General features: G+C 37.6%; 1 non-coding gene across 1 annotated transcript; it reads left to right on the forward strand.

The window, feature by feature from the left end:
• Nucleotides 1-2,932: 2,932 nt before the first annotated feature.
• Nucleotides 2,933-3,039, forward strand: LOC141662778 (small nucleolar RNA R71). Its single transcript, XR_012550870.1, has one exon. It is a non-coding gene; the product is annotated as a small nucleolar RNA R71 (small nucleolar RNA).
• Nucleotides 3,040-6,894: the final 3,855 nt, after the last annotated feature.

A 6,894-nucleotide genomic window follows, 5' to 3' on the forward strand; every position in this document is an offset into this window, starting at 1 on the left:
TCGTAGTGAAAATAATTTACTAAGTGGGAACAGTTTTAAATTTTAAAATAAAACTGAACTACCTTGATTAATGGGATTACTTGGTAAGTGAAACAATTTTTTCTTAAAAAACTGCATGTGATAAGTAATGATTACTGAATTCCCGTTCCCATTAATTATTCTTTACTGCTGCATGTCTGACATGTGTCCTAACGGTTCCTTTTTCTACCCTGTATAAGTAAAAGAGAGAAAAGATTGTAAAATCTTTTATTTACTTTCATATTTTATCTCTCTCTCTTTACTTCTATTCTCTCTCATCTACTGACAGTTTTTCATACAAACATTTTATCAAACACCTTACAGGCAACCTAATTTCTCAACTTTTCTCAAGGCACCTAAGGATTTGATTATCGATGGAACCAAGTTTGTACCTAACAACTATGCTGCAATCTTGAACAATGCTGAAGCTCTATCTGATTTGCACTTTGTGTAAGATCTTCTAGCATACAGTGAGATTGGGTATGCGTTGACCCAACCTCAAGTCATTTCAAGCCAACAAGTTCTGACGTTCTGGCGGACTGGGCATTTTGAAGTGAATGATGTTGAGCATGTGTAACTCCTGGAGCAGTTCGTAAAGCTCTCCACTTACCAGAAGGCTGCACTTTTTCAACAGTGGAGGAACCTGTTCTACAGCAGCTAATGGCCAATTTGGGTTATGAGAAGAGTTTGGCCAAGCTTGGACAGTTGAAAATGGCACATATCAGGAAGGAATGGAGCTTTTTCTTCGACTGCATCACTAAGGCATTCGCCAATAAGTGTTCCAACTTTGATGGCATTCCAATTATGAGTCAACACATTGGGTATGCTATTATTCACCAAACTCATTTTGATTTTGCAAGTATTGTGCTAGGTTTTATAGGGGATAGGATGACAGAAGATATAAATGTAGTGTACTTTGCTAGATTCTATCAGCTTATATATAACTTCTGTTGTGCTGATGAACCCCAACCTACCACTGACTTAATTCCACCCTTTAAGCTTGTAAAACGGGCTTTTAATGACTTGGTAAATACTGACCTTAAGAAAAAGGTGGTTAGACCCTTACAGATACCTCAGTCTGTAAAACGGATCCTGGTAAATGCTGATCCTCAAACCTACGGATCTGTTTACCCTGATGTTCAACCCACCAGCACAACCCAGACATCACAACAACCATCACAACATACCACATATACACCTCAACCTACTCAACCCTCTATCAGAACATATCTCAAACCTTCACAAATATCTCAACCTTCATCATCAGCACATACTGTGAGGCCTTCATCTTCAAATCCCAAGAGGACAAAGACTGTACCTCAGACTCAACAGAAGAGAAGGAGGATTGTTCTGAGAGATGAGTCAGACAGTGAGGAACAGGTTCCTGTGTCAGAACCTGTTGTCAAAGAAGCTGAGAAGGTCTCTTCTCAGAAGGATATTGGAATTGGGGGTTCTAAGCTTCTCAAAAGTCTTAGAAGGATATATTCTGATGAAACTCTCAAGGAATCTCCACCTTCAAAGAGATATAAGAAACAGAGAGCACAAAGGTACAGGGCTGAGTCAGTTTCAGAGGATGAGGAAGCAGCAGCTAAGGAAGGAGATCAGGAATCTCTGATCTCAAAATAGCCAGAATTTGCTGAAGCTACTGCATCTACACCTCCATTGTCACAAACTCAGGAAACTGCTCAAAATAAAGTATCTACACCACCTGTGTCTCCTGTAAATGAACTAGTATCTACTGCAGACCCAGGCACAAGTGCTGAGATTGATATTCACAACCTAATTGTGCCTGAGGTTCTCTACTTAGAAGCTCCACCAGCTCCTATCAATCCATCAACAACACCAATTCCTGATGCTAATGAAACTCCAGAATTGTCTACAACACCTTCTCTACATCTAGACATTGAAGATCAGACTATAGGTGAGCATCGGAATATGGTTGTTGATCAGAACATGGAAGCAGATCAGCACTTAGAGGATGATGTTGAAACCTCCATAGCCTCTCATACTGTTCTTTTATCAAAGAATGTTGACTATGTAAGTTCTGATGCTGCAAATGCTGATAATACTGGTGATGCTGCTACAAATGCAGATGCTGATAAAGTTGGTCCCTCTGGCCATTCACCTCTACAAGCTCCTTTAAAAGCTGAACTAGTTAAAAAGTTTATTAGAGGAGATGCACTAGTACCTTGGAGTGAAACTCCTAGAGGATAGGAGTGGACTAAGGAATAGAACTCAGTCAGTTTTATTCCTTCTGAAAAAATTCTTGTTGATCACTTGGCAAAAGCTGATGAGATGCTAGTTAATGATGATTTCAAAACACAGGTCAACACTCAACAACTCATGCCAAGGTAGCTACTGAAGTTGAAGTTGTTGTCTAGGGGCATATTACGGTTGTTGAAAACCAGTAGGGTTATACTGTTTGTTGTGTATAGCTTTTAAGATTGTTGCACCGCATTCTGATTGTTGCTCCGGCTGAAGTTAGGATGATTGCGGTTATTGGGATGATAAGTGGTTGGAGCTTGTTGCTGTGATCTCTGAAAGTTGCTCATAAATTGAGCTGATTCGCTAGAAATAGCACACTGCTCAGTTTCATGTACCCCCGCACAAAGCTCACAAACACTAGTGATTTGATTAACTCCATAATTAGCCAAAGAGTCCACTTTCATCGTCAAAGCTTGAAGTTGAGCAGCTATAGCAGTAGCTGTATCCACTTCCAAAATTCCTGCGACCTTGCCTTGCAACATTCTTTGTGTAGGATTCTAGTATTTATTAGCTGTCGTGAGCTCGATCAACTCATAAGCTTCATTATATCTTTTTGGCCCATATGGCTCCACCAGATGCTGCATCGAGTATAGGTCTAGACTGAGCGCCCAAACCATTGTAGAAACAGTTTATAATCATCCAATCAGGCATGCCATGGTGTGGGAACTTCCTTAGCATCTCTTTACATCGATCAAAAGCCTCACATAGAGATTCTCCAGTTTGTTGTGCAAACTGAGTAAGAGCATTCCTAATTGCAGTAGTCTTTGCCATGGGAAAGAATTTAGTAAGAAACTTTTGAGCAAGATCCTCCCATTTGGTGATAGACCCTGGTGGTAGAGAATGTAACCAGCACTTTGCTTTATCCCTCAGAGAAAATGGGAAGAGTCGCAGCTTGATAGCATCTTCAGTCACCCCATTGAACTTGAAAGTGTCGCAGATCTCGATGAAATCCCTGATCTGCATGTTGGGGTTTTTTATAGGAGAACCCCCAAACTAAACTGAGTTATGTATCATCTGAATCGTGCTAGACTTGATCTCAAAAGTGAATAACAATGATATGGCTATTATTCAATGCTAAGACGAATAACAATTTGGGTTTTGATTATACTACGATTAGCTATTGAGAATTATACTGGAGAACATAAACTAAGAGATTAAAGAGATGTGAATAATATATGACACACACATGGGAGTCTAACTTCATTAAATACTTCATTCAATAGCTTTATTGATATTAACCTTAGCATGTAATGGTGATGACACTAATCAGACAACACGAAACTGCTAAACGCCAACTTTCATTGCACGAATAACATACTGCCAGACATCCACAAAAGAGATAGAAGCTTAACAGACACCAATTATATTGAGACCCTATATGTCTATAGAATTTGACAACATAATGGTTTAATGCACAAGTTATCAATCGTGATTACATAGGGCAAGTAAGATGGTTAAAATTACCTACGAATCATGCATAACAATGACACATGAACCTATGCTAGCATGGCAAGTTCTAAATCCTTAAATTCACTGTCGCTTCATTAAGAATTAACACGCTATCTTATAAGTTTACGACTCTCATAAGATGAATAAGCACAACCAAGACTAGGTTATCATACAATCACCACACACCAAGGAATCGAAACAAATTAACTAAATAAATCCGCTAGAACTCCACGACAATGATCAGCCCATAACCAGACTCATCATCAATGTGGGTTCCGATGAAAGCATGGTATAATAAATGTAATCTTTATAAAACAAATAATAAACCAAGTACGAAACGAGAGTATAGGTTCAAAAATAAGAAAACTAGCATCCAAAGTTACAACTTAGAACAAAGAATCACAAGTATAAACTAGGTCTTCTTCGCCTTCGTTGAATTGTGCTAAACGGTCTTCTTACACCTTCTCCTTGTGCTCTGGTACGTCTCCTTATGAAAAATGACCTTTATTTATATATATAGCAGCCCATTCATAGTAAAAATCCTCCAATTAGAAGCCCAATAGAATCAGAATTTAAATTTCCTGACCCGGTGCGGCCGCGCACTTGATTAGCACGGGCACGCTGTGTCTCTGTACTTTGGGCTAGCGCGCGGCCGCGCTGGCTATCTAGAGAAAATTCCTTTTTTTTCTTTTCTTGCTGTAATAAGTTGGTCTTCACGAGCTTCATTCCTTGGACACCATCCTAACACCATATTAGCATCAAATCAATACTAATTCACCTAAATTCCGGGTTAATGCCTGAAATGCAAAAACACTAGAAAACACATTAAAACACCAACTTGAGTACAAATACACCAATTCAAAGCTTAATGGAGCATTATAAAGTGTCATAAATGTCACTCAACAGTTATTAGGTGCAGTAACACATATATGCTTCTTAAAAGTTGTGCATTATTAACTAGAATTACGCATAATATGTGCCACTAATAATTTCATCCAATTAAAACATGCAATGTGTATTATAGTCTTACTGTCTTAGACTGATACCATCAGTACCTGATAAACTATTCACATTCATATTATACACACAATATACACAAACTGCTCATCTTCATCTCTCTCTCTCACTGCAAATTTTTGGAACCCAGGTTTTTCATCTTAAAACCCTAGTTTTTAAATGGCCACTATTGATTCTGTCTCCACTTTCTCTGTTGTTAAGTGTGTGTTTAATCACAAGACTTTCCTTGCTGCAAACTTTAAAGCCCCTTTGCATCAAACTGGCATTCCTGATGATTTCAGAAAGATTCAAGACTTTTTAGCCAAAAGTGATATTGGGTATTGCTCTCACTGCTCCATCTAGAATCTGGTTTAAATAGGTTATGTGGATTTGGGAGAATTCAACTGTCGATGCTGAAAAAGGGGTCATTATGTTCACTTACAAAAAAACAAGGAATATGAGATTAATGCAAATGTAGTTGAGGAAGCTCTGAAATTGCCTGCATTAAATGGCAGGACAACTGTTGTAACTCCTAATACAAATCTTTTTGAATGGGTCAGAGAGATTGGCCATAGCACTGAGTTCACTAAGGCCAAGGAGATGTTCAGAACAAAGCTACGAAAAGAATGGAATTTCTATTTTGATTGCATAAGAAGAGCTTTTCTGAATAAGGTATCTAACTTTGATGCCCATCCATTATCTTCACTGCAGATAGGTTATTCATTTTTATATGGTCATGTTTTTTATTATGGTAACACTATCTTGCAATTCCTAATATCTAGGCTTAGTGATAAAGATGGTGGTGTTGGTTACACTAGGTTTTTACAATTGATATTTACATATCTTTTGCCTGATGTAAGTTTTGAAAAAGATGAATTATTGATGATTTTTCAAATCAATTCCAAATCTCTGATTGATTTAGCTAAAAGGAAGGATAGTTTCAGAAGGAGTAAAAATTTTCCAAGGGAAATGTGGGTATTTTGTCTAACAAAATGCCTCACAGATATTCAAATTCATACAATTTAGAACATTACACATCCCACCCTGTTCCTGACCCAATTATTTCTTCTTCACCCACCAAATCTAAACACAATATCACCTCTGATTCTTCTCAAATGGAATCAGTTGTTAAATCAAAACTAATAGCTAAGACTGATGTGTTTGAGAGAAAATCAGGTCCAAAGGTTGGTTCACCTTCACCTAACTCATTGGACAAACAAGGTAGAGCAATGAAGAAGCATGTACCACCACCAACTAGTACTATAAAGGGTGTGAAAAGAAGGACTACAACTTGTGTTAAGTTGGTAGATGAGACATCAGATACTGACAGTGATGGCCCTATTGTTTTTAAGTTTCCTGTTAAAGCAGTGGAGGTTACTGGTGCTACTACAAAGGAAGAAATAATTGACATTGTAGCTGCTAGTCATGTGCAAAAGAAAAGAAGACTAGTTAAATCTGCTGACAAAGCTCAGGTTAAGAAACAAAAATATGGTTTGGATGTTCTAGCTCAAGTTGCTCTTGGTTAGAAAACTGGAATTCCTGATAAATCTCCATCAGTTCCTGATCAAGCATAGTCAATTCCTGATGAAGTCATTACAATTCCTGATCAGTCAATTCCTTACTCCTCACTAGAAAAATTTATTGAAGTTTCTTATGAATGGGTGAGGGAATTAGCTAAGGAAGTTGGACTTAATGCTTCTCCAAAAACAAAAGTTGTAGACACCACAATGTATGTTAAAAAATAGTCCAAGCTGTAGTCTCCATAGAAGGGGTACAGTACACAAGAACCATATTCTCAAAGTGAAGATGCAACTGTTAATGCCTCTCCTACACAAGAACCAACCACTCAATGTGTGGTTAAAAGCACTGATAATCAACAAGCTATTCCTGATACTACCCAAGGATACATGTTTATGTGGATATTGACATTCAAACTACTGTAGAGGAAAGGAAAGCTCATCAGAAGCATATTGATCAATTGGATGTTATCATTATGAAGGGTTTCGAGCATATTAACGCAACATAAACGATGTAAAATTAAATTAAAATAAGAATAAAATTGAAACCCTACGTAAGATCCATGCGAAAATAGATATTTGATTTGTAGTAAGAATCTTTATCTTAAAGAAGCTTTAAGAGTTCATTAATGGAGTTCCAAATCTTTTT

The sequence above is a fragment of the Apium graveolens genome, chromosome 5 (assembly GCF_009905375.1).
Source record: "Apium graveolens cultivar Ventura chromosome 5, ASM990537v1, whole genome shotgun sequence".
NCBI lineage: Eukaryota > Viridiplantae > Streptophyta > Magnoliopsida > Apiales > Apiaceae > Apium > Apium graveolens.